General features: G+C 36.2%; 28 non-coding genes across 28 annotated transcripts; all 28 read left to right on the forward strand.

The window, feature by feature from the left end:
* The first annotated feature begins 476 nt into the window (after positions 1 to 476).
* LOC143985238 (small nucleolar RNA U3) lies at positions 477 to 691 on the forward strand. Its single transcript, XR_013275522.1, has one exon. It is a non-coding gene; the product is annotated as a small nucleolar RNA U3 (small nucleolar RNA).
* A 693-nt stretch (positions 692 to 1,384) lies between these two features.
* Positions 1,385 to 1,599, forward strand: LOC143984571 (small nucleolar RNA U3). The gene has a single exon (XR_013274949.1). It is a non-coding gene; the product is annotated as a small nucleolar RNA U3 (small nucleolar RNA).
* Positions 1,600 to 2,290: 691 nt separating this feature from the next.
* Positions 2,291 to 2,505, forward strand: LOC143984876 (small nucleolar RNA U3). Its single transcript, XR_013275215.1, has one exon. It is a non-coding gene; the product is annotated as a small nucleolar RNA U3 (small nucleolar RNA).
* A 693-nt stretch (positions 2,506 to 3,198) lies between these two features.
* On the forward strand, positions 3,199 to 3,413 carry LOC143984572 (small nucleolar RNA U3). Its single transcript, XR_013274950.1, has one exon. It is a non-coding gene; the product is annotated as a small nucleolar RNA U3 (small nucleolar RNA).
* A 693-nt stretch (positions 3,414 to 4,106) lies between these two features.
* Positions 4,107 to 4,321, forward strand: LOC143985039 (small nucleolar RNA U3). The gene has a single exon (XR_013275353.1). It is a non-coding gene; the product is annotated as a small nucleolar RNA U3 (small nucleolar RNA).
* Positions 4,322 to 5,009: 688 nt separating this feature from the next.
* Positions 5,010 to 5,224, forward strand: LOC143985149 (small nucleolar RNA U3). The gene has a single exon (XR_013275448.1). It is a non-coding gene; the product is annotated as a small nucleolar RNA U3 (small nucleolar RNA).
* A 689-nt stretch (positions 5,225 to 5,913) lies between these two features.
* Positions 5,914 to 6,128, forward strand: LOC143984573 (small nucleolar RNA U3). Its single transcript, XR_013274951.1, has one exon. It is a non-coding gene; the product is annotated as a small nucleolar RNA U3 (small nucleolar RNA).
* A 691-nt stretch (positions 6,129 to 6,819) lies between these two features.
* On the forward strand, positions 6,820 to 7,034 carry LOC143985158 (small nucleolar RNA U3). Its single transcript, XR_013275456.1, has one exon. It is a non-coding gene; the product is annotated as a small nucleolar RNA U3 (small nucleolar RNA).
* Positions 7,035 to 7,722: 688 nt separating this feature from the next.
* Positions 7,723 to 7,937, forward strand: LOC143985159 (small nucleolar RNA U3). Its single transcript, XR_013275457.1, has one exon. It is a non-coding gene; the product is annotated as a small nucleolar RNA U3 (small nucleolar RNA).
* Positions 7,938 to 8,625: 688 nt separating this feature from the next.
* LOC143985040 (small nucleolar RNA U3) lies at positions 8,626 to 8,840 on the forward strand. Its single transcript, XR_013275354.1, has one exon. It is a non-coding gene; the product is annotated as a small nucleolar RNA U3 (small nucleolar RNA).
* Positions 8,841 to 9,532: 692 nt separating this feature from the next.
* LOC143985223 (small nucleolar RNA U3) lies at positions 9,533 to 9,747 on the forward strand. The gene has a single exon (XR_013275513.1). It is a non-coding gene; the product is annotated as a small nucleolar RNA U3 (small nucleolar RNA).
* Positions 9,748 to 10,434: 687 nt separating this feature from the next.
* LOC143985064 (small nucleolar RNA U3) lies at positions 10,435 to 10,649 on the forward strand. The gene has a single exon (XR_013275375.1). It is a non-coding gene; the product is annotated as a small nucleolar RNA U3 (small nucleolar RNA).
* A 691-nt stretch (positions 10,650 to 11,340) lies between these two features.
* LOC143985154 (small nucleolar RNA U3) lies at positions 11,341 to 11,555 on the forward strand. The gene has a single exon (XR_013275452.1). It is a non-coding gene; the product is annotated as a small nucleolar RNA U3 (small nucleolar RNA).
* Positions 11,556 to 12,246: 691 nt separating this feature from the next.
* LOC143985079 (small nucleolar RNA U3) lies at positions 12,247 to 12,461 on the forward strand. Its single transcript, XR_013275388.1, has one exon. It is a non-coding gene; the product is annotated as a small nucleolar RNA U3 (small nucleolar RNA).
* A 692-nt stretch (positions 12,462 to 13,153) lies between these two features.
* LOC143985018 (small nucleolar RNA U3) lies at positions 13,154 to 13,368 on the forward strand. The gene has a single exon (XR_013275336.1). It is a non-coding gene; the product is annotated as a small nucleolar RNA U3 (small nucleolar RNA).
* Positions 13,369 to 14,061: 693 nt separating this feature from the next.
* Positions 14,062 to 14,276, forward strand: LOC143985138 (small nucleolar RNA U3). The gene has a single exon (XR_013275439.1). It is a non-coding gene; the product is annotated as a small nucleolar RNA U3 (small nucleolar RNA).
* Positions 14,277 to 14,969: 693 nt separating this feature from the next.
* Positions 14,970 to 15,184, forward strand: LOC143985099 (small nucleolar RNA U3). The gene has a single exon (XR_013275405.1). It is a non-coding gene; the product is annotated as a small nucleolar RNA U3 (small nucleolar RNA).
* Positions 15,185 to 15,878: 694 nt separating this feature from the next.
* On the forward strand, positions 15,879 to 16,093 carry LOC143985058 (small nucleolar RNA U3). Its single transcript, XR_013275371.1, has one exon. It is a non-coding gene; the product is annotated as a small nucleolar RNA U3 (small nucleolar RNA).
* Positions 16,094 to 16,785: 692 nt separating this feature from the next.
* Positions 16,786 to 17,000, forward strand: LOC143984969 (small nucleolar RNA U3). The gene has a single exon (XR_013275295.1). It is a non-coding gene; the product is annotated as a small nucleolar RNA U3 (small nucleolar RNA).
* Positions 17,001 to 17,692: 692 nt separating this feature from the next.
* On the forward strand, positions 17,693 to 17,907 carry LOC143984958 (small nucleolar RNA U3). Its single transcript, XR_013275286.1, has one exon. It is a non-coding gene; the product is annotated as a small nucleolar RNA U3 (small nucleolar RNA).
* Positions 17,908 to 18,599: 692 nt separating this feature from the next.
* LOC143985080 (small nucleolar RNA U3) lies at positions 18,600 to 18,814 on the forward strand. Its single transcript, XR_013275389.1, has one exon. It is a non-coding gene; the product is annotated as a small nucleolar RNA U3 (small nucleolar RNA).
* A 696-nt stretch (positions 18,815 to 19,510) lies between these two features.
* LOC143985199 (small nucleolar RNA U3) lies at positions 19,511 to 19,720 on the forward strand. Its single transcript, XR_013275492.1, has one exon. It is a non-coding gene; the product is annotated as a small nucleolar RNA U3 (small nucleolar RNA).
* Positions 19,721 to 20,411: 691 nt separating this feature from the next.
* Positions 20,412 to 20,626, forward strand: LOC143985017 (small nucleolar RNA U3). Its single transcript, XR_013275335.1, has one exon. It is a non-coding gene; the product is annotated as a small nucleolar RNA U3 (small nucleolar RNA).
* A 692-nt stretch (positions 20,627 to 21,318) lies between these two features.
* LOC143984574 (small nucleolar RNA U3) lies at positions 21,319 to 21,533 on the forward strand. The gene has a single exon (XR_013274952.1). It is a non-coding gene; the product is annotated as a small nucleolar RNA U3 (small nucleolar RNA).
* A 691-nt stretch (positions 21,534 to 22,224) lies between these two features.
* On the forward strand, positions 22,225 to 22,439 carry LOC143984890 (small nucleolar RNA U3). The gene has a single exon (XR_013275228.1). It is a non-coding gene; the product is annotated as a small nucleolar RNA U3 (small nucleolar RNA).
* Positions 22,440 to 23,128: 689 nt separating this feature from the next.
* Positions 23,129 to 23,343, forward strand: LOC143984526 (small nucleolar RNA U3). Its single transcript, XR_013274911.1, has one exon. It is a non-coding gene; the product is annotated as a small nucleolar RNA U3 (small nucleolar RNA).
* A 689-nt stretch (positions 23,344 to 24,032) lies between these two features.
* LOC143985014 (small nucleolar RNA U3) lies at positions 24,033 to 24,247 on the forward strand. The gene has a single exon (XR_013275332.1). It is a non-coding gene; the product is annotated as a small nucleolar RNA U3 (small nucleolar RNA).
* Positions 24,248 to 24,938: 691 nt separating this feature from the next.
* LOC143984575 (small nucleolar RNA U3) lies at positions 24,939 to 25,153 on the forward strand. The gene has a single exon (XR_013274953.1). It is a non-coding gene; the product is annotated as a small nucleolar RNA U3 (small nucleolar RNA).
* Positions 25,154 to 25,595: the final 442 nt, after the last annotated feature.

Below are 25,595 nucleotides of genomic sequence, written 5' to 3' on the forward strand. Positions count from 1 at the left end.
TTGCAAAACTGAAACAACGCTCACGGAACCCATGGAAAAATTATGGTGCTTTATATGTTAAAAAGATAAAGAAAATACTGTCATCACTGACAAACCATTCTTTCGGAAGCAAAAGAAACATGCCAGACCATTCTGTTTTTAAAGTGGTGGAAACAAAAATACTCCATCTGTGTTTTAGTTTCTCCTGTTACTGCGCTGAACAAGACTGTGAGGTGCTGTTAAAACTTTGCTCGGCTTACCAAAAGGACATCCAAAAGAATCAAGATAGCCAATATAAGGCATCAAGAAATGTTACAATTTGAGAGAAAAGAATTGCAAAATTATTTTTCTTTAGAATAGGACATTGGCAAACAGGCATATTAATTATTACTACTTGATTTCTACAAGTAGTTTACATTGGATTTTGACAAACATGTTCACAATTTGTTGAAGGAATAGTGATTACAATGTTGCTGAAATCTTTGATTTGTCAAGGTAGGACTATATTTTCTGGGATCATTTCTGCAGAATGCAAAGGGAGAAATGTGCTCGAAAGTGTCCATACTCACCTTCCACGATTATGAATTTTAGGGTTTTTGTCTCATTAGGACTGCTGTTGGCAGTGCTGCTCTCTGCAGATGCTGCCACCATTTGATGACTTGGTCATCTTTCCTGATGGGAAGATGGCTGGCGGGAACTCATTCAGAGTGGTTGTTTGAATGCTAAATGTCTATTTTTGTTTTAAAAACAGCTGAGTTTGCAAGTTTGTGTTTTTGTCTATTTTGAAAACTATGCTTTTTTTTTTTTTTTTTGTATTTGTCAGATGGAAAGGAAAAAAATGACATTATACTTCTATGTGGGAAGATTATTTGCAGTGTGACACGCAGTAGCTGCCAATGTTTTTCCTTTGGCTTCTGCGCTTGGAGGAATTGCAAAACTGAAACAACGCTCACGGAACCCAAGGAAAAATTATGGTGCTTTATATGTTAAAAAGATAAAGAAAATACTGTCATCACTGACAAACCATTCTTTCGGAAGCAAAAGAAACATGCCAGACCATTCTGTTTTTAAAGTGGTGGAAACAAAAATACTCCATCTGTGTTTTAGTTTCTCCTGTTACTGCGCTGAACAAGACTGTGAGGTGCTGTTAAAACTTTGCTCGGCTTACCAAAAGGACATCCAAAAGAATCAAGATAGCCAATATAAGGCATCAAGAAATGTTACAATTTGAGAGAAAAGAATTGCAAAATTATTTTTCTTTAGAATAGGACATTGGCAAACAGGCATATTAATTATTACTACTTGATTTCTACAAGTAGTTTACATTGGATTTTGACAAACATGTTCACAATTTGTTGAAGGAATAGTGATTAAAATGTTGCTGAAATCTTTGATTTGTCAAGGTAGGACTATATTTTCAGGGATCATTTCTGTAGAATGCAAAGGGAGAAATGTGCTCGAAAGTGTCCATACTCACCTTCCACGATGATGAATTTTAGGGTTCTTGTCTCATTAGGACTGCTGTTGGCAGTGCTGCTCTCTGCAGATGCTGCCACCATTTGATGACTTGGTCATCTTTCCTGATGGGAAGATGGCTGGCGGGAACTCATTCAGAGTGGTTGTTTGAATGCTAAATGTCTATTTTTGTTTTAAAAACAGCTGAGTTTGCAAGTTTGTGTTTTTGTCTATTTTGAAAACTATGCTTTTTTTTTTTTTTTGTATTTGTCAGATGGAAAGGAAAAAAATGACATTATACTTCTATGTGGGAAGATTATTTGCAGTGTGACACGCAGTAGCTGCCAATGTTTTTCCTTTGGCTTCTGCGCTTGGAGGAATTGCAAAACTGAAACAACGCTCACGGAACCCAAGGAAAAATTATGGTGCTTTATATGTTAAAAAGATAAAGAAAATACTGTCATCACTGACAAACCATTCTTTCGGAAGCAAAAGAAACATGCCAGACCATTCTGTTTTTAAAGTGGTGGAAACAAAAATACTCCATCTGTGTTTTAGTTTCTCCTGTTACTGCGCTGAACAAGACTGTGAGGTGCTGTTAAAACTTTGCTCGGCTTACCAAAAGGACATCCAAAAGAATCAAGATAGCCAATATAAGGCATCAAGAAATGTTACAATTTGAGAGAAAAGAATTGCAAAATTATTTTTCTTTAGAATAGGACATTGGCAAACAGGCATATTAATTATTACTACTTGATTTCTACAAGTAGTTTACATTGGATTTTGACAAACATGTTCACAATTTGTTGAAGGAATAGTGATTAAAATGTTGCTGAAATCTTTGATTTGTCAAGGTAGGACTATATTTTCAGGGATCATTTCTGTAGAATGCAAAGGGAGAAATGTGCTCGAAAGTGTCCATACTCACCTTCCACGATGATGAATTTTAGGGTTTTTGTCTCATTAGGACTGCTGTTGGCAGTGCTGCTCTCTGCAGATGCTGCCACCATTTGATGACTTGGTCATCTTTCCTGATGGGAAGATGGCTGGCGGGAACTCATTCAGAGTGGTTGTTTGAATGCTAAATGTCTATTTTTGTTTTAAAAACAGCTGAGTTTGCAAGTTTGTGTTTTTGTCTATTTTGAAAACTATGCTTTTTTTTTTTTTTTTTGTATTTGTCAGATGGAAAGGAAAAAAATGACATTATACTTCTATGTGGGAAGATTATTTGCAGTGTGACACGCAGTAGCTGCCAATGTTTTTCCTTTGGCTTCTGCGCTTGGAGGAATTGCAAAACTGAAACAACGCTCACGGAACCCAAGGAAAAATTATGGTGCTTTATATGTTAAAAAGATAAAGAAAATACTGTCATCACTGACAAACCATTCTTTCGGAAGCAAAAGAAACATGCCAGACCATTCTGTTTTTAAAGTGGTGGAAACAAAAATACTCCATCTGTGTTTTAGTTTCTCCTGTTACTGCGCTGAACAAGACTGTGAGGTGCTGTTAAAACTTTGCTCGGCTTACCAAAAGGACATCCAAAAGAATCAAGATAGCCAATATAAGGCATCAAGAAATGTTACAATTTGAGAGAAAAGAATTGCAAAATTATTTTTCTTTAGAATAGGACATTGGCAAACAGGCATATTAATTATTACTACTTGATTTCTACAAGTAGTTTACATTGGATTTTGACAAACATGTTCACAATTTGTTGAAGGAATAGTGATTAAAATGTTGCTGAAATCTTTGATTTGTCAAGGTAGGACTATATTTTCAGGGATCATTTCTGTAGAATGCAAAGGGAGAAATGTGCTCGAAAGTGTCCATACTCACCTTCCACGATGATGAATTTTAGGGTTCTTGTCTCATTAGGACTGCTGTTGGCAGTGCTGCTCTCTGCAGATGCTGCCACCATTTGATGACTTGGTCATCTTTCCTGATGGGAAGATGGCTGGCGGGAACTCATTCAGAGTGGTTGTTTGAATGCTAAATGTCTATTTTTGTTTTAAAAACAGCTGAGTTTGCAAGTTTGTGTTTTTGTCTATTTTGAAAACTATGCTTTTTTTTTTTTTTTTTGTATTTGTCAGATGGAAAGGAAAAAAATGACATTATACTTCTATGTGGGAAGATTATTTGCAGTGTGACACGCAGTAGCTGCCAATGTTTTTCCTTTGGCTTCTGCGCTTGGAGGAATTGCAAAACTGAAACAACGCTCACGGAACCCAAGGAAAAATTATGGTGCTTTATATGTTAAAAAGATAAAGAAAATACTGTCATCACTGACAAACCATTCTTTCGGAAGCAAAAGAAACATGCCAGACCATTCTGTTTTTAAAGTGGTGGAAACAAAAATACTCCATCTGTGTTTTAGTTTCTCCTGTTACTGCGCTGAACAAGACTGTGAGGTGCTGTTAAAACTTTGCTCGGCTTACCAAAAGGACATCCAAAAGAATCAAGATAGCCAATATAAGGCATCAAGAAATGTTACAATTTGAGAGAAAAGAATTGCAAAATTATTTTTCTTTAGAATAGGACATTGGCAAACAGGCATATTAATTATTACTACTTGATTTCTACAAGTAGTTTACATTGGATTTTGACAAACATGTTCACAATTTGTTGAAGGAATAGTGATTAAAATGTTGCTGAAATCTTTGATTTGTCAAGGTAGGACTATATTTTCAGGGATCATTTCTGTAGAATGCAAAGGGAGAAATGTGCTCGAAAGTGTTCATGCTCACCTTCCACGGTGATGAATTTTAGGGTTCTTGTCTCATTAGGACTGCTGTTGGCAGTACTGCTCTCTGCAGATGCTGCCACCATTTGATGACTTGGTCATCTTTCCTGATGGGAAGATGGCTGGCGGGAATTCATTCAGAGTGGTTGTTTGAATGCTAAATGTCTATTTTTGTTTTAAAAACAGCTGAGTTTGCAAGTTTGTGTTTATGTCTATCTTGAAATCTATGCTTTTTTTTTTTTGTATTTGTCAGATGGAAAGGAAAAAAATGACATTATACTTCTATGTGGGAAGATTATTTGCAGTGTGACACGCAGTAGCTGCCAATGTTTTTCCTTTGGCTTCTGCGCTTGGAGGAATTGCAAAACTGAAACAACGCTCACGGAACCCATGGAAAAATTATGGTGCTTTATATGTTAAAAAGATAAAGAAAATACTGTCATCACTGACAAACCATTCTTTCGGAAGCAAAAGAAACATGCCAGACCATTCTGTTTTTAAAGTGGTGGAAACAAAAATACTCCATCTGTGTTTTAGTTTCTCCTGTTACTGCGCTGAACAAGACTGTGAGGTGCTGTTAAAACTTTGCTCGGCTTACCAAAAGGACATCCAAAAGAATCAAGATAGCCAATATAAGGCATCAAGAAATGTTACAATTTGAGAGAAAAGAATTGTAAAATTATTTTTCTTTAGAATAGGACATTGGCAAACAGGCATATTAATTATTACTACTTGATTTCTACAAGTAGTTTACATTGGATTTTGACAAACATGTTCACAATTTGTTGAAGGAATAGTGATTACAATGTTGCTGAAATCTTTGATTTGTCAAGGTAGGACTATATTTTCTGGGATCATTTCTGCAGAATGCAAAGGGAGAAATGTGCTCGAAAGTGTCCATACTCACCTTCCACGATGATGAATTTTAGGGTTTTTGTCTCATTAGGACTGCTGTTGGCAGTGCTGCTCTCTGCAGATGCTGCCACCATTTGATGACTTGGTCATCTTTCCTGATGGGAAGATGGCTGGCGGGAACTCATTCAGAGTGGTTGTTTGAATGCTAAATGTCTATTTTTGTTTTAAAAACAGCTGAGTTTGCAAGTTTGTGTTTTTGTCTATTTTGAAAACTATGCTTTTTTTTTTTTTGTATTTGTCAGATGGAAAGGAAAAAAATGACATTATACTTCTATGTGGGAAGATTATTTGCAGTGTGACACGCAGTAGCTGCCAATGTTTTTCCTTTGGCTTCTGCGCTTGGAGGAATTGCAAAACTGAAACAACGCTCACGGAACCCAAGGAAAAATTATGGTGCTTTATATGTTAAAAAGATAAAGAAAATACTGTCATCACTGACAAACCATTCTTTCGGAAGCAAAAGAAACATGCCAGACCATTCTGTTTTTAAAGTGGTGGAAACAAAAATACTCCATCTGTGTTTTAGTTTCTCCTGTTACTGCGCTGAACAAGACTGTGAGGTGCTGTTAAAACTTTGCTCGGCTTACCAAAAGGACATCCAAAAGAATCAAGATAGCCAATATAAGGCATCAAGAAATGTTACAATTTGAGAGAAAAGAATTGCAAAATTATTTTTCTTTAGAATAGGACATTGGCAAACAGGCATATTAATTATTACTACTTGATTTCTACAAGTAGTTTACATTGGATTTTGACAAACATGTTCACAATTTGTTGAAGGAATAGTGATTAAAATGTTGCTGAAATCTTTGATTTGTCAAGGTAGGACTATATTTTCAGGGATCATTTCTGTAGAATGCAAAGGGAGAAATGTGCTCGAAAGTGTCCATACTCACCTTCCACGATGATGAATTTTAGGGTTCTTGTCTCATTAGGACTGCTGTTGGCAGTGCTGCTCTCTGCAGATGCTGCCACCATTTGATGACTTGGTCATCTTTCCTGATGGGAAGATGGCTGGCGGGAACTCATTCAGAGTGGTTGTTTGAATGCTAAATGTCTATTTTTGTTTTAAAAACAGCTGAGTTTGCAAGTTTGTGTTTTTGTCTATTTTGAAAACTATGCTTTTTTTTTTTTTTTGTATTTGTCAGATGGAAAGGAAAAAAATGACATTATACTTCTATGTGGGAAGATTATTTGCAGTGTGACACGCAGTAGCTGCCAATGTTTTTCCTTTGGCTTCTGCGCTTGGAGGAATTGCAAAACTGAAACAACGCTCACGGAACCCAAGGAAAAATTATGGTGCTTTATATGTTAAAAAGATAAAGAAAATACTGTCATCACTGACAAACCATTCTTTCGGAAGCAAAAGAAACATGCCAGACCATTCTGTTTTTAAAGTGGTGGAAACAAAAATACTCCATCTGTGTTTTAGTTTCTCCTGTTACTGCGCTGAACAAGACTGTGAGGTGCTGTTAAAACTTTGCTCGGCTTACCAAAAGGACATCCAAAAGAATCAAGATAGCCAATATAAGGCATCAAGAAATGTTACAATTTGAGAGAAAAGAATTGCAAAATTATTTTTCTTTAGAATAGGACATTGGCAAACAGGCATATTAATTATTACTACTTGATTTCTACAAGTAGTTTACATTGGATTTTGACAAACATGTTCACAATTTGTTGAAGGAATAGTGATTAAAATGTTGCTGAAATCTTTGATTTGTCAAGGTAGGACTATATTTTCAGGGATCATTTCCGTAGAATGCAAAGGGAGAAATGTGCTCGAAAGTGTCCATGCTCACCTTCCACGGTGATGAATTTTAGGGTTCTTGTCTCATTAGGACTGCTGTTGGCAGTGCTGCTCTCTGCAGATGCTGCCACCATTTGATGACTTGGTCATCTTTCCTGATGGGAAGATGGCTGGCGGGAACTCATTCAGAGTGGTTGTTTGAATGCTAAATGTCTATTTTTGTTTTAAAAACAGCTGAGTTTGCAAGTTTGTGTTTATGTCTATCTAGAAATCTATGCTTTTTTTTTTTTGTATTTGTCAGATGGAAAGGAAAAAAATGACATTATACTTCTATGTGGGTAGATTATTTGCAGTGTGACACGCAGTAGCTGCCAATGTTTTTCCTTTGGCTTCTGCGCTTGGAGGAATTGCAAAACTGAAACAACGCTCACGGAACCCAAGGAAAAATTATGGTGCTTTATATGTTAAAAAGATAAAGAAAATACTGTCATCACTGACAAACCATTCTTTCGGAAGCAAAAGAAACATGCCAGACCATTCTGTTTTTAAAGTGGTGGAAACAAAAATACTCCATCTGTGTTTTAGTTTCTCCTGTTACTGCGCTGAACAAGACTGTGAGGTGCTGTTAAAACTTTGCTCGGCTTACCAAAAGGACATCCAAAAGAATCAAGATAGCCAATATAAGGCATCAAGAAATGTTACAATTTGAGAGAAAAGAATTGCAAAATTATTTTTCTTTAGAATAGGACATTGGCAAACAGGCATATTAATTATTACTACTTGATTTCTACAAGTAGTTTACATTGGATTTTGACAAACATGTTCACAATTTGTTGAAGGAATAGTGATTAAAATGTTGCTGAAATCTTTGATTTGTCAAGGTAGGACTATATTTTCAGGGATCATTTCCGTAGAATGCAAAGGGAGAAATGTGCTCGAAAGTGTCCATGCTCACCTTCCACGGTGATGAATTTTAGGGTTCTTGTCTCATTAGGACTGCTGTTGGCAGTGCTGCTCTCTGCAGATGCTGCCACCATTTGATGACTTGGTCATCTTTCCTGATGGGAAGATGGCTGGCGGGAACTCATTCAGAGTGGTTGTTTGAATGCTAAATGTCTATTTTTGTTTTAAAAACAGCTGAGTTTGCAAGTTTGTGTTTATGTCTATCTAGAAATCTATGCTTTTTTTTTTTTGTATTTGTCAGATGGAAAGGAAAAAAATGACATTATACTTCTATGTGGGTAGATTATTTGCAGTGTGACACGCAGTAGCTGCCAATGTTTTTCCTTTGGCTTCTGCGCTTGGAGGAATTGCAAAACTGAAACAACGCTCACGGAACCCAAGGAAAAATTATGGTGCTTTATATGTTAAAAAGATAAAGAAAATACTGTCATCACTGACAAACCATTCTTTCGGAAGCAAAAGAAACATGCCAGACCATTCTGTTTTTAAAGTGGTGGAAACAAAAATACTCCATCTGTGTTTTAGTTTCTCCTGTTACTGCGCTGAACAAGACTGTGAGGTGCTGTTAAAACTTTGCTCGGCTTACCAAAAGGACATCCAAAAGAATCAAGATAGCCAATATAAGGCATCAAGAAATGTTACAATTTGAGAGAAAAGAATTGCAAAATTATTTTTCTTTAGAATAGGACATTGGCAAACAGGCATATTAATTATTACTACTTGATTTCTACAAGTAGTTTACATTGGATTTTGACAAACATGTTCACAATTTGTTGAAGGAATAGTGATTAAAATGTTGCTGAAATCTTTGATTTGTCAAGGTAGGACTATATTTTCAGGGATCATTTCTGTAGAATGCAAAGGGAGAAATGTGCTCGAAAGTGTCCATGCTCACCTTCCACGATGATGAATTTTAGGGTTCTTGTCTCTTTAGGACTGCTGTTGGCAGTGCTGCTCTCTGCAGATGCTGCCACCATTTGATGACTTGGTCATCTTTCCTGATGGGAAGATGGCAGGTGGGAACTCATTCAGAGTGGTTGTTTGAATGCTAAATGTCTATTTTTGTTTTAAAAACAGCTGAGTTTGCAAGTTTGTGTTTTTGTCTATTTTGAAAACTATGCTTTTTTTTTTTTTTTTGTATTTGTCAGATGGAAAGGAAAAAAATGACATTATACTTCTATGTGGGAAGATTATTTGCAGTGTGACACGCTGTAGCTGCCAATGTTTTTCCTTTGGCTTCTGCGCTTGGAGGAATTGCAAAACTGAAACAACGCTCACGGAACCCATGGAAAAATTATGGTGCTTTATATGTTAAAAAGATAAAGAAAATACTGTCATCACTGACAAACCATTCTTTCGGAAGCAAAAGAAACATGCCAGACCATTCTGTTTTTAAAGTGGTGGAAACAAAAATACTCCATCTGTGTTTTAGTTTCTCCTGTTACTGCGCTGAACAAGACTGTGAGGTGCTGTTAAAACTTTGCTCGGCTTACCAAAAGGACATCCAAAAGAATCAAGATAGCCAATATAAGGCATCAAGAAATGTTACAATTTGAGAGAAAAGAATTGCAAAATTATTTTTCTTTAGAATAGGACATTGGCAAACAGGCATATTAATTATTACTACTTGATTTCTACAAGTAGTTTACATTGGATTTTGACAAACATGTTCACAATTTGTTGAAGGAATAGTGATTAAAATGTTGCTGAAATCTTTGATTTGTCAAGGTAGGACTATATTTTCAGAGATCATTTCCGTAGAATGCAAAGGGAGAAATGTGCTCGAAAGTGTCCATGCTCACCTTCCACGGTGATGAATTTTAGGGTTCTTGTCTCATTAGGACTGCTGTTGGCAGTGCTGCTCTCTGCAGATGCTGCCACCATTTGATGACTTGGTCATCTTTCCTGATGGGAAGATGGCTGGCGGGAACTCATTCAGAGTGGTTGTTTGAATGCTAAATGTCTATTTTTGTTTTAAAAACAGCTGAGTTTGCAAGTTTGTGTTTATGTCTATCTTGAAATCTATGCTTTTTTTTTTTGTATTTGTCAGATGGAAAGGAAAAAAATGACATTATACTTCTATGTGGGTAGATTATTTGCAGTGTGACACGCAGTAGCTGCCAATGTTTTTCCTTTGGCTTCTGCGCTTGGAGGAATTGCAAAACTGAAACAACGCTCACGGAACCCAAGGAAAAATTATGGTGCTTTATATGTTAAAAAGATAAAGAAAATACTGTCATCACTGACAAACCATTCTTTCGGAAGCAAAAGAAACATGCCAGACCATTCTGTTTTTAAAGTGGTGGAAACAAAAATACTCCATCTGTGTTTTAGTTTCTCCTGTTACTGCGCTGAACAAGACTGTGAGGTGCTGTTAAAACTTTGCTCGGCTTACCAAAAGGACATCCAAAAGAATCAAGATAGCCAATATAAGGCATCAAGAAATGTTACAATTTGAGAGAAAAGAATTGCAAAATTATTTTTCTTTAGAATAGGACATTGGCAAACAGGCATATTAATTATTACTACTTGATTTCTACAAGTAGTTTACATTGGATTTTGACAAACATGTTCACAATTTGTTGAAGGAATAGTGATTAAAATGTTGCTGAAATCTTTGATTTGTCAAGGTAGGACTATATTTTCAGGGATCATTTCTGTAGAATGCAAAGGGAGAAATGTGCTCGAAAGTGTCCATGCTCACCTTCCACGATGATGAATTTTAGGGTTCTTGTCTCTTTAGGACTGCTGTTGGCAGTGCTGCTCTCTGCAGATGCTGCCACCGTTTGATGACTTGGTCATCTTTCCTGATGGGAAGATGGCTGGCGGGAACTCATTCAGAGTGGTTGTTTGAATGCTAAATGTCTATTTTTGTTTTAAAAACAGCTGAGTTTGCAAGTTTGTGTTTTTGTCTATTTTGAAAACTATGCTTTTTTTTTTTTTTTGTATTTGTCAGATGGAAAGGAAAAAAATGACATTATACTTCTATGTGGGAAGATTATTTGCAGTGTGACACGCAGTAGCTGCCAATGTTTTTCCTTTGGCTTCTGCGCTTGGAGGAATTGCAAAACTGAAACAACGCTCACGGAACCCAAGGAAAAATTATGGTGCTTTATATGTTAAAAAGATAAAGAAAATACTGTCATCACTGACAAACCATTCTTTCGGAAGCAAAATAAACATGCCAGACCATTCTGTTTTTAAAGTGGTGGAAACAAAAATACTCCATCTGTGTTTTAGTTTCTCCTGTTACTGCGCTGAACAAGACTGTGAGGTGCTGTTAAAACTTTGCTCGGCTTACCAAAAGGACATCCAAAAGAATCAAGATAGCCAATATAAGGCATCAAGAAATGTTACAATTTGAGAGAAAAGAATTGCAAAATTATTTTTCTTTAGAATAGGACATTGGCAAACAGGCATATTAATTATTACTACTTGATTTCTACAAGTAGTTTACATTGGATTTTGACAAACATGTTCACAATTTGTTGAAGGAATAGTGATTAAAATGTTGCTGAAATCTTTGATTTGTCAAGGTAGGACTATATTTTCAGGGATCAGTTCTGTAGAATGCAAAGGGAGAAATGTGCTCGAAAGTGTCCATGCTCACCTTCCACGATGATGAATTTTAGGGTTCTTGTCTCTTTAGGACTGCTGTTGGCAGTGCTGCTCTCTGCAGATGCTGCCACCATTTGATGACTTGGTCATCTTTCCTGATGGGAAGATGGCAGGTGGGAACTCATTCAGAGTGGTTGTTTGAATGCTAAATGTCTATTTTTGTTTTAAAAACAGCTGAGTTTACAAGTTTGTGTTTTTGTCTATTTTGAAAACTATGCTTTTTTTTTTTTTTTGTATTTGTCAGATGGAAAGGAAAAAAATGACATTATACTTCTATGTGGGAAGATTATTTGCAGTGTGACACGCAGTAGCTGCCAATGTTTTTCCTTTGGCTTCTGCGCTTGGAGGAATTGCAAAACTGAAACAACGCTCACGGAACCCAAGGAAAAATTATGGTGCTTTATATGTTAAAAAGATAAAGAAAATACTGTCATCACTGACAAACCATTCTTTCGGAAGCAAAAGAAACATGCCAGACCATTCTGTTTTTAAAGTGGTGGAAACAAAAATACTCCATCTGTGTTTTAGTTTCTCCTGTTACTGCGCTGAACAAGACTGTGAGGTGCTGTTAAAACTTTGCTCGGCTTACCAAAAGGACATCCAAAAGAATCAAGATAGCCAATATAAGGCATCAAGAAATGTTACAATTTGAGAGAAAAGAATTGCAAAATTATTTTTCTTTAGAATAGGACATTGGCAAACAGGCATATTAATTATTACTACTTGATTTCTACAAGTAGTTTACATTGGATTTTGACAAACATGTTCACAATTTGTTGAAGGAATAGTGATTAAAATGTTGCTGAAATCTTTGATTTGTCAAGGTAGGATTATATTTTCAGGGATCATTTCTGTAGAATGCAAAGGGAGAAATGTGCTTGAAAGTGTCCATACTCACCTTCCACGATGATGAATTTTAGAGTTTTTGTCTCATTAGGACTGCTGTTGGCAGTGCTGCTCTCTGCAGATGCTGCCACCATTTGATGACTTGGTCATCTTTCCTGATGGGAAGATGGCTGGCGCGAACTCATTCAGCGTGGTTGTTTGAATGCTAAATGTCTATTTTTGTTTTAAAAACAGCTGAGTTTGCAAGTTTGTGTTTTTGTCTGTTTTGAAAACTATGCTTTTTTTTTTTTTTTTGTATTTGTCGGATGGAAAGGAAAAAAATGACATTATACTTCTATGTGGGAAGATTATTTGCAGTGTGACACGCAGTAGCTGCCAATGTTTTTCCTTTGGCTTCTGCGCTTGGAGGAATTGCAAAACTGAAACAACGCTCACGGAACCCAAGGAAAAATTATGGTGCTTTATATGTTAAAAAGATAAAGAAAATACTGTCATCACTGACAAACCATTCTTTCGGAAGCAAAAGAAACATGCCAGACCATTCTGTTTTTAAAGTGGTGGAAACAAAAATACTCCATCTGTGTTTTAGTTTCTCCTGTTACTGCGCTGAACAAGACTGTGAGGTGCTGTTAAAACTTTGCTCGGCTTACCAAAAGGACATCCAAAAGAATCAAGATAGCCAATATAAGGCATCAAGAAATGTTACAATTTGAGAGAAAAGAATTGCAAAATTATTTTTCTTTAGAATAGGACATTGGCAAACAGGCATATTAATTATTACTACTTGATTTCTACAAGTAGTTTACATTGGATTTTGACAAACATGTTCACAATTTGTTGAAGGAATAGTGATTAAAATGTTGCTGAAATCTTTGATTTGTCAAGGTAGGACTATATTTTCAGGGATCTTTTCTGTAGAATGCAAAGGGAGAAATGTGCTCGAAAGTGTCCATACTCACCTTCCACGATGATGAATTTTAGAGTTTTTGTCTCATTAGGACTGCTGTTGGCAGTGCTGCTCTCTGCAGATGCTGCCACCATTTGATGACTTGGTCATCTTTCCTGATGGGAAGATGGCTGGCGGGAACTCATTCAGAGTGGTTGTTTGAATGCTAAATGTCTATTTTTGTTTTAAAAACAGCTGAGTTTGCAAGTTTGTGTTTTTGTCTATTTTGAAAACTATGCTTTTTTTTTTTCTTTTTGTATTTGTCGGATGGAAAGGAAAAAAATGACATTATACTTCTATGTGGGAAGATTATTTGCAGTGTGACACGCAGTAGCTGCCAATGTTTTTCCTTTGGCTTCTGCGCTTGGAGGAATTGCAAAACTGAAACAACGCTCACGGAACCCAAGGAAAAATTATGGTGCTTTATATGTTAAAAAGATAAAGAAAATACTGTCATCACTGACAAACCATTCTTTCGGAAGCAAAAGAAACATGCCAGACCATTCTGTTTTTAAAGTGGTGGAAACAAAAATACTCCATCTGTGTTTTAGTTTCTCCTGTTACTGCGCTGAACAAGACTGTGAGGTGCTGTTAAAACTTTGCTCGGCTTACCAAAAGGACATCCAAAAGAATCAAGATAGCCAATATAAGGCATCAAGAAATGTTACAATTTGAGAGAAAAGAATTGCAAAATTATTTTTCTTTAGAATAGGACATTGGCAAACAGGCATATTAATTATTACTACTTGATTTCTACAAGTAGTTTACATTGGATTTTGACAAACATGTTCACAATTTGTTGAAGGAATAGTGATTAAAATGTTGCTGAAATCTTTGATTTGTCAAGGTAGGACTATATTTTCAGGGATCATTTCTGTAGAATGCAAAGGGAGAAATGTGCTCGAAAGTGTCCATACTCACCTTCCACGATGATGAATTTTAGAGTTTTTGTCTCATTAGGACTGCTGTTGGCAGTGCTGCTCTCTGCAGATGCTGCCACCATTTCATGACTTGGTCATCTTTCCTGATGGGAAGATGGCTGGCGCGAACTCATTCAGAGTGGTTGTTTGAATGCTAAATGTCTATTTTTGTTTTAAAAACAGCTGAGTTTGCAAGTTTGTGTTTTTGTCTATTTTGAAAACTATGCTTTTTTTTTATTTTTTTGTATTTGTCAGATGGAAAGGAAAAAAATGACATTATACTTCTATGTGGGAAGATTATTTGCAGTGTGACACGCAGTAGCTGCCAATGTTTTTCCTTTGGCTTCTGCGCTTGGAGGAATTGCAAAACTGAAACAACGCTCACGGAACCCAAGGAAAAATTATGGTGCTTTATATGTTAAAAAGATAAAGAAAATACTGTCATCACTGACAAACCATTCTTTCGGAAGCAAAAGAAACATGCCAGACCATTCTGTTTTTAAAGTGGTGGAAACAAAAATACTCCATCTGTGTTTTAGTTTCTCCTGTTACTGCGCTGAACAAGACTGTGAGGTGCTGTTAAAACTTTGCTCGGCTTACCAAAAGGACATCCAAAAGAATCAAGATAGCCAATATAAGGCATCAAGAAATGTTACAATTTGAGAGAAAAGAATTGCAAAATTATTTTTCTTTAGAATAGGACATTGGCAAACAGGCATATTAATTATTACTACTTGATTTCTACAAGTAGTTTACATTGGATTTTGACAAACATGTTCACAATTTGTTGAAGGAATAGTGATTAAAATGTTGCTGAAATCTTTGATTTGTCAAGGTAGGACTATATTTTCAGGGATCATTTCTGTAGAATGCAAAGGGAGAAATGTGCTCGAAAGTGTCCATGCTCACCTTCCACGATGATGAATTTTAGGGTTCTTGTCTCTTTAGGACTGCTGTTGGCAGTGCTGCTCTCTGCAGATGCTGCCACTATTTGATGACTTGGTCATCTTTCCTGATGGGAAGATGGCTGGCGGGAACTCATTCAGAGTGGTTGTTTGAATGCTAAATGTCTATTTTTGTTTTAAAAACAGCTGAGTTTGCAAGTTTGTGTTTTTGTCTATTTTGAAAACTATGCTTTTTTTTTTTTTTTCTTGTATTTGTCAGATGGAAAGGAAAAAAATGACATTATACTTCTATGTGGGAAGATTATTTGCAGTGTGACACGCAGTAGCTGCCAATGTTTTTCCTTTGGCTTCTGCGCTTGGAGGAATTGCAAAACTGAAACAACGCTCACGGAACCCAAGGAAAAATTATGGTGCTTTATATGTTAAAAAGATAAAGAAAATACTGTCATCACTGACAAACCATTCTTTCGGAAGCAAAAGAAACATGCCAGACCATTCTGTTTTTAAAGTGGTGGAAACAAAAATACTCCATCTGTGTTTTAGTTTCTCCTGTTACTGCGCTGAACAAGACTGTGAGGTGCTGTTAAAACTTTGCTCGGCTTACCAAAAGGACATCCAAAAGAATCAAGATAGCCAATATAAGGCATCAAGAAATGTTACAATTTGAGAGAAAAGAATTGCAAAATTATTTTTCTTTAGAATAGGACATTGGCAAACAGGCATATTAATTATTACTACTTGATTTCTACAAGTAGTTTACATTGGATTTTGACAAACATGTTCACAATTTGTTGAAGGAATAGTGATTAAAATGTTGCTGAAATCTTTGATTTGTCAAGGTAGGACTATATTTTCAGGGATCATTTCTGTAGAATGCAAAGGGAGAAATGTGCTTGAAAGTGTCCATACTCACCTTCCACGATGATGAATTTTAGGGTTCTTGTCTCATTAGGACTGCTGTTGGCAGTGCTGCTCTCTGCAGATGCTGCCACCATTTGATGACCTGGTCATCTTTCCTGATGGGACGATGGCTGGCGGGAACTCATTCAGAGTGGTTGTTTGAATGCTAAATGTCTATTTTTGTTTTAAAAACAGCTGAGTTTGCAAGTTTGTGTTTTTGTCTATTTTGAAAACTATGCTTTTTTTTTTTTTTTTGTATTTGTCAGATGGAAAGGAAAAAAATGACATTATACTTCTATGTGGGAAGATTATTTGCAGTGTGACACGCAGTAGCTGCCAATGTTTTTCCTTTGGCTTCTGCGCTTGGAGGAATTGCAAAACTGAAACAACGCTCACGGAACCCAAGGAAAAATTATGGTGCTTTATATGTTAAAAAGATAAAGAAAATACTGTCATCACTGACAAACCATTCTTTCGGAAGCAAAAGAAACATGCCAGACCATTCTGTTTTTAAAGTGGTGGAAACAAAAATACTCCATCTGTGTTTTAGTTTCTCCTGTTACTGCGCTGAACAAGACTGTGAGGTGCTGTTAAAACTTTGCTCGGCTTACCAAAAGGACATCCAAATGAATCAAGATAGCCAATATAAGGCATCAAGAAATGTTACAATTTGAGAGAAAAGAATTGCAAAATTATTTTTCTTTAGAATAGGACATTGGCAAACAGGCATATTAATTATTACTACTTGATTTCTACAAGTAGTTTACATTGGATTTTGACAAACATGTTCACAATTTGTTGAAGGAATAGTGATTAAAATGTTGCTGAAATCTTTGATTTGTCAAGGTAGGACTATATTTTCAGGGATCATTTCTATAGAATGCAAAGGGAGAAATGTGCTCGAAAGTGTCCATACTCACCTTCCACGATGATGAATTTTAGGGTTCTTGTCTCATTAGGACTGCTGTTGGCAGTGCTGCTCTCTGCAGATGCTGCCACCATTTGATGACCTGGTCATCTTTCCTGATGGGAAGATGGCTGGCGGGAACTCATTCAGAGTGGTTGTTTGAATGCTAAATGTCTATTTTTGTTTTAAAAACAGCTGAGTTTGCAACTTTGTGTTTTTGTCTATTTTGAAAACTATGCTTTTTTTTTTTTTTTTGTATTTGTCAGATGGAAAGGAAAAAAATGACATTATACTTCTATGTGGGAAGATTATTTGCAGTGTGACACGCAGTAGCTGCCAATGTTTTTCCTTTGGCTTCTGCGCTTGGAGGAATTGCAAAACTGAAACAACGCTCACGGAACCCAAGGAAAAATTATGGTGCTTTATATGTTAAAAAGATAAAGAAAATACTGTCATCACTGACAAACCATTCTTTCGGAAGCAAAAGAAACATGTCAGACCATTCTGTTTTTAAAGTGGTGGAAACAAAAATACTCCATCTGTGTTTTAGTTTCTCCTGTTACTGCGCTGAACAAGACTGTGAGGTGCTGTTAAAACTTTGCTCGGCTTACCAAAAGGACATCCAAAAGAATCAAGATAGCCAATGTAAGGCATCAAGAAATGTTACAATTTGAGAGAAAAGAATTGCAAAATTATTTTTCTTTAGAATAGGATATTGGCAAACAGGCATATTAATTATTACTACTTGATTTCTACAAGTAGTTTACATTGGATTTTGACAAACATGTTCACAATTTGTTGAAGGAATAGTGATTAAAATGTTGCTGAAATCTTTGATTTGTCAAGGTAGGACTATATTTTCAGGGATCATTTCTGTAGAATGCAAAGGGAGAAATGTGCTTGAAAGTGTCCATACTCACCTTCCACGATGATGAATTTTAGGGTTCTTGTCTCATTAGGACTGCTGTTGGCAGTGCTGCTCTCTGCAGATACTGCCACCATTTGATGACTTGGTCATCTTTCCTGATGGGAAGATGGCTGGCGCGAACTCATTCAGAGTGGTTGTTTGAATGCTAAATGTCTATTTTTGTTTTAAAAACAGCTGAGTTTGCAAGTTTGTGTTTTTGTCTATTTTGAAAACTATGCTTTTTTTTTTTTTTTTGTATTTGTCAGATGGAAAGGAAAAAAATGACATTATACTTCTATGTGGGAAGATTATTTGCAGTGTGACACGCAGTAGCTGCCAATGTTTTTCCTTTGGCTTCTGCGCTTGGAGGAATTGCAAAACTGAAACAACGCTCACGGAACCCAAGGAAAAATTATGGTGCTTTATATGTTAAAAAGATAAAGAAAATACTGTCATCACTGACAAACCATTCTTTCGGAAGCAAAAGAAACATGCCAGACCATTCTGTTTTTAAAGTGGTGGAAACAAAAATACTCCATCTGTGTTTTAGTTTCTCCTGTTACTGCGCTGAACAAGACTGTGAGGTGCTGTTAAAACTTTGCTCGGCTTACCAAAAGGACATCCAAAAGAATCAAGATAGCCAATATAAGGCATCAAGAAATGTTACAATTTGAGAGAAAAGAATTGCAAAATTATTTTTCTTTAGAATAGGACATTGGCAAACAGGCATATTAATTATTACTACTTGATTTCTACAAGTAGTTTACATTGGATTTTGACAAACATGTTCACAATTTGTTGAAGGAATAGTGATTAAAATGTTGCTGAAATCTTTGATTTGTCAAGGTAGGACTATATTTTCAGGGATCATTTCTGTAGAATGCAAAGGGAGAAATGTGCTTGAAAGTGTCCATACTCACCTTCCACGATGATGAATTTTAGGGTTCTTGTCTCATTAGGACTGCTGTTGGCAGTGCTGCTCTCTGCAGATGCTGCCACCATTTGATGACCTGGTCATCTTTCCTGATGGGAAGATGGCTGGCGGGCACTCATTCAGAGTGGTTGTTTGAATGCTAAATGTCTATTTTTGTTTTAAAAACAGCTGAGTTTGCAAGTTTGTGTTTTTGTCTATTTTGAAAACTATGCTTTTTTTTTTTTTTTGTATTTGTCAGATGGAAAGGAAAAAAATGACATTATACTTCTATGTGGGAAGATTATTTGCAGTGTGACACGCAGTAGCTGCCAATGTTTTTCCTTTGGCTTCTGCGCTTGGAGGAATTGCAAAACTGAAACAACGCTCACGGAACCCAAGGAAAAATTATGGTGCTTTATATGTTAAAAAGATAAAGAAAATACTGTCATCACTGACAAACCATTCTTTCGGAAGCAAAAGAAACATGCCAGACCATTCTGTTTTTAAAGTGGTGGAAACAAAAATACTCCATCTGTGTTTTAGTTTCTCCTGTTACTGCGCTGAACAAGACTGTGAGGTGCTGTTAAAACTTTGCTCGGCTTACCAAAAGGACATCCAAAAGAATCAAGATAGCCAATATAAGGCATCAAGAAATGTTACAATTTGAGAGAAAAGAATTGCAAAATTATTTTTCTTTAGAATAGGACATTGGCAAACAGGCATATTAATTATTACTACTTGATTTCTACAAGTAGTTTACATTGGATTTTGACAAACATGTTCACAATTTGTTGAAGGAATAGTGATTAAAATGTTGCTGAAATCTTTGATTTGTCAAGTTAGGACTATATTTTCAGGGATCATTTCTGTTGAATGCAAAGGGAGAAATGTGCTCGAAAGTGTCCATGCTCACCTTCCACGATGATGAATTTTAGGGTTCTTGTCTCTTTAGGACTGCTGTTGGCAGTGCTGCTCTCTGCAGATGCTGCCACCATTTGATGACTTGGTCATCTTTCCTGATGGGAAGATGGCTGGCGGGAACTCATTCAGAGTGGTTGTTTGAATGCTAAATGTCTATTTTTGTTTTAAAAACAGCTGAGTTTGCAAGTTTGTGTTTTTGTCTATTTTGAAAACTATGCTTTTTTTTTTTTTTTGTATTTGTCAGATGGAAAGGAAAAAAATGACATTATACTTCTATGTGGGAAGATTATTTGCAGTGTGACACGCAGTAGCTGCCAATGTTTTTCCTTTGGCTTCTGCGCTTGGAGGAATTGCAAAACTGAAACAACGCTCACGGAACCCAAGGAAAAATTATGGTGCTTTATATGTTAAAAAGATAAAGAAAATACTGTCATCACTGACAAACCATTCTTTCGGAAGCAAAAGAAACATGCCAGACCATTCTGTTTTTAAAGTGGTGGAAACAAAAATACTCCATCTGTGTTTTAGTTTCTCCTGTTACTGCGCTGAACAAGACTGTGAGGTGCTGTTAAAACTTTGCTCAGCTTACCAAAAGGACATCCAAAAGAATCAAGATAGCCAATATAAGGCATCAAGAAATGTTACAATTTGAGAGAAAAGAATTGCAAAATTATTTTTCTTTAGAATAGGACATTGGCAAACAGGCATATTAATTATTACTACTTGATTTCTACAAGTAGTTTACATTGGATTTTGACAAACATGTTCACAATTTGTTGAAGGAATAGTGATTAAAATGTTGCTGAAATCTTTGATTTGTCAAGGTAGGACTATATTTTCAGGGATCATTTCTGTAGAATGCAAAGGGAGAGATGTGCTTGAAAGTGTCCATACTCACCTTCCACGATGATGAATTTTAGGGTTCTTGTCTCATTAGGACTGCTGTTGGCAGTGCTGCTCTCTGCAGATGCTGCCACCATTTGATGACCTGGTCATCTTTCCTGATGGGAAGATGGCTGGCGGGAACTCATTCAGAGTGGTTGTTTGAATTCTAAATGTCTATTTTTGTTTTAAAAACAGCTGAGTTTGCAAGTTTGTGTTTTTGTCTATTTTGAAAACTATGCTTTTTTTTTTTTTTTGTATTTGTCAGATGGAAAGGAAAAAAATGACATTATACTTCTATGTGGGAAGATTATTTGCAGTGTGACACGCAGTAGCTGCCAATGTTTTTCCTTTGGCTTCTGCGCTTGGAGGAATTGCAAAACTGAAACAACGCTCACGGAACCCAAGGAAAAATTATGGTGCTTTATATGTTAAAAAGATAAAGAAAATACTGTCATCACTGACAAACCATTCTTTCGGAAGCAAAAGAAACATGCCAGACCATTCTGTTTTTAAAGTGGTGGAAACAAAAATACTCCATCTGTGTTTTAGTTTCTCCTGTTACTGCGCTGAACAAGACTGTGAGGTGCTGTTAAAACTTTGCTCGGCTTACCAAAAGGACATCCAAAAGAATCAAGATAGCCAATATAAGGCATCAAGAAATGTTACAATTTGAGAGAAAAGAATTGCAAAATGATTTTTCTTTAGAATAGGACATTGGCAAACAGGCATATTTAATTATTACTACTTGATTTCTACAAGTAGTTTACATTGGATTTTGACAAACATGTTCACAATTTGTTGAAGGAATAGTGATTAAAATGTTGCTGAAATCTTTGATTTGTCAAGGTAGGACTATATTTTCAGGGATCATTTCTGTAGAATGCAAAGGGAGAAATGTGCTCGAAAGTGTCCATACTCACCTTCCACGATGATGAATTTTAGGGTTCTTGTCTCATTAGGACTGCTGTTGGCAGTGCTGCTCTCTGCAGATGCTGCCACCATTTGATGACTTGGTCATCTTTCCTGATGGGAAGATGGCTGGCGGGAACTCATTCAGAGTGGTTGTTTGAATGCTAAATGTCTATTTTTGTTTTAAAAACAGCTGAGTTTGCAAGTTTGTGTTTTTGTCTATTTTGAAAACTATGCTTTTTTTTTTTTTTTGTATTTGTCAGATGGAAAGGAAAAAAATGACATTATACTTCTATGTGGGAAGATTATTTGCAGTGTGACAGGCAGTAGCTGCGAATGTTTTTCCTTTGGCTTCTGCGCTTGGAGGAATTGCAAAACTGAAACAACGCTCACGGAACCCAAGGAAAAATTATGGTGCTTTATATGTTAAAAAGATAAAGAAAATACTGTCATCACTGACAAACCATTCTTTCGGAAGCAAAAGAAACATGCCAGACCATTCTGTTTTTAAAGTGGTGGAAACAAAAATACTCCATCTGTGTTTTAGTTTCTCCTGTTACTGCGCTGAACAAGACTGTGAGGTGCTGTTAAAACTTTGCTCGGCTTACCAAAAGGACATCCAAAAGAATCAAGATAGCCAATATAAGGCATCAAGAAATGTTACAATTTGAGAGAAAAGAATTGCAAAATGATTTTTCTTTAGAATAGGACATTGGCAAACAGGCATATTAATTATTACTACTTGATTTCTACAAGTAGTTTACATTGGATTTTGACAAACATGTTCACAATTTGTTGAAGGAATAGTGATTAAAATGTTGCTGAAATCTTTGATTTGTCAAGGTAGGACTATATTTTCAGGGATCATTTCTGTAGAATGCAAAGGGAGAAATGTGCTCGAAAGTGTCCATACTCACCTTCCACGATGATGAATTTTAGGGTTCTTGTCTCATTAGGACTGCTGTTGGCAGTGCTGCTCTCTGCAGATGCTGCCACCATTTGATGACTTGGTCATCTTTCGTGATGGGAAGATGGCTGGCGGGAACTCATTCAGAGTGGTTGTTTGAATGCTAAATGTCTATTTTTGTTTTAAAAACAGCTGAGTTTGCAAGTTTGTGTTTTTGTCTATTTTGAAAACTACGCTTTTTTTTTTTTTGTATTTGTCAGATGGAAAGGAAAAAAATGACATTATACTTCTATGTGGGAAGATTATTTGCAGTGTGACACGCAGTAGCTGCCAATGTTTTTCCTTTGGCTTCTGCGCTTGGAGGAATTGCAAAACTGAAACAACGCTCACGGAACCCAAGGAAAAATTATGGTGCTTTATATGTTAAAAAGATAAAGAAAATACTGTCATCACTGACAAACCATTCTTTCGGAAGCAAAAGAAACATGTCAGACCATTCTGTTTTTAAAGTGGTGGAAACAAAAATACTCCATCTGTGTTTTAGTTTCTCCTGTTACTGCGCTGAACAAGACTGTGAGGTGCTGTTAAAACTTTGCTCGGCTTACCAAAAGGACATCCAAAAGAATCAAGATAGCCAATATAAGGCATCAAGAAATGTTACAATTTCAGAGAAAAGAATTGCAAAATTATTTTTCTTTAGAATAGGACATTAGCAAACAGGCATATTAATTATTACTACTTGATTTCTACAAGTAGTTTACATTGGATTTTGACAAACATGTTCACAATTTGTTGAAGGAATAGTGATTAAAATGTTGCTGAAATCTTTGATTTGTCAAGGTAGGACTATATTTTCAGGGATCATTTCTGTAGAATGCAAAGAGAGAAATGTGCTCGAAAGTGTCCATGCTCACCTTCCACGATGATGAATTTTAGGGTTCTTGTCTCATTAGGACTGCTGTTGGCAGTGCTGCTCTCTGCAGATGCTGCCACCATTTGATGACTTGGTCATCTTTCCTGATGGGAAGATGGCTGGCGGGAACTCATTCAGAGTGGTTGTTTGAATTCTAAATGTCTATTTTTGTTTTAAAAACAGCTGAGTTTGCAAGTTTGTGTTTTTGTCTATTTTGAAAACTATGCTTTTTTTTTTTTTGTATTTGTCAGATGGAAAGGAAAAAAATGACATTATACTTCTATGTGGGAAGATTATTTGCAGTGTGACACGCAGTAGCTGCCAATGTTTTTCCTTTGGCTTCTGCGCTTGGAGGAATTGCAAAACTGAAACAACGCTCACGGAACCCAAGGAAAAATTATGGTGCTTTATATGTTAAAAAGATAAAGAAAATACTGTCATCACTGACAAACCATTCTTTCGGAAGCAAAAGAAACATGCCAGACCATTCTGTTTTTAAAGTGGTGGAAACAAAAATACTCCATCTGTGTTTTAGTTTCTCCTGTTACTGCGCTGAACAAGACTGTGAGGTGCTGTTAAAACTTTGCTCGGCTTACCAAAAGGACATCCAAAAGAATCAAGATAGCCAATATAAGGCATCAAGAAATGTTACAATTTGAGAGAAAAGAATTGCAAAATGATTTTTCTTTAGAATAGGACATTGGCAAACAGGCATATTAATTATTACTACTTGATTTCTACAAGTAGTTTACATTGGATTTTGACAAACATGTTCACAATTTGTTGAAGGAATAGTGATTAAAATGTTGCTGAAATCTTTGATTTGTCAAGGTAGGACTATATTTTCAGGGATCATTTCTGTAGAATGCAAAGGGAGAAATGTGCTCGATAGTGTCCATACTCACCTTCCACGATGATGAATTTTAGGGTTCTTGTCTCATTAGGACTGCTGTTGGCATTGCTGCTCTCTGCAGATGCTGCCACCATTTGATGACTTGGTCATCTTTCCTGATGGGAAGATGGCTGGCGGGAACTCATTCAGAGTGGTTGTTTGAATGCTAAATGTCTATTTTTGTTTTAAAAACAGCTGAGTTTGCAAGTTTGTGTTTTTGTCTATTTTGAAAACTATGCTTTTTTTTTTTTTTTGTATTTGTCAGATGGAAAGGAAAAAAATGACATTATACTTCTATGTGGGAAGATTATTTGCAGTGTGACACGCAGTAGCTGCCAATGTTTTTCCTTTGGCTTCTGCGCTTGGAGGAATTGCAAAACTGAAACAACGCTCACGGAACCCAAGGAAAAATTATGGTGCTTTATATGTTAAAAAGATAAAGAAAATACTGTCATCACTGACAAACCATTCTTTCGGAAGCAAAAGAAACATGCCAGACCATTCTGTTTTTAAAGTGGTGGAAACAAAAATACTCCATCTGTGTTTTAGTTTCTCCTGTTACTGCGCTGAACAAGACTGTGAGGTGCTGTTAAAACTTTGCTCGGCTTACCAAAAGGACATCCAAAAGAATCAAGATAGCCAATATAAGGCATCAAGAAATGTTACAATTTGAGAGAAAAGAATTGCAAAATTATTTTTCTTTAGAATAGGACATTGGCAAACAGGCATATTAATTATTACTACTTGATTTCTACAAGTAGTTTACATTGGATTTTGACAAACATGTTCACAATTTGTTGAAGGAATAGTGATTAAAATGTTGCTGAAATCTTTGATTTGTCAAGGTAGGACTATATTTTCAGGGATCATTTCTGTAGAATGCAAAGGGAGAAATGTGCTCGAAAGTGTCCATACTCACCTTCCACGATGATGAATTTTAGGGTTCTTGTCTCATTAGGACTGCTGTTGGCAGTGCTGCTCTCTGCAGATGCTGCCACCATTTGATGACTTGGTCATCTTTCCTGATGGGAAGATGGCTGGCGGGAACTCATTCAGAGTGGTTGTTTGAATGCTAAATGTCTATTTTTGTTTTAAAAACAGCTGAGTTTGCAAGTTTGTGTTTTTGTCTATTTTGAAAACTATGCTTTTTTTTTTTTTGTATTTGTCAGATGGAAAGGAAAAAAATGACATTATACTTCTATGTGGGAAGATTATTTGCAGTGTGACACGCAGTAGCTGCCAATGTTTTTCCTTTGGCTTCTGCGCTTGGAGGAATTGCAAAACTGAAACAACGCTCACGGAACCCAAGGAAAAATTATGGTGCTTTATATGTTAAAAAGATAAAGAAAATACTGTCATCACTGACAAACCATTCTTTCGGAAGCAAAAGAAACATGCCAGACCATTCTGTTTTTAAAGTGGTGGAAACAAAAATACTCCATCTGTGTTTTAGTTTCTCCTGTTACTGCGCTGAACAAGACTGTGAGGTGCTGTTAAAACTTTG

This window comes from Lithobates pipiens, unplaced genomic scaffold (assembly GCF_037356315.1).
Source record: "Lithobates pipiens isolate NorthernLeopardFrog02 unplaced genomic scaffold, aLitPip1_a1.2 Scaffold_16, whole genome shotgun sequence".
Lineage (NCBI taxonomy): Eukaryota > Metazoa > Chordata > Amphibia > Anura > Ranidae > Lithobates > Lithobates pipiens.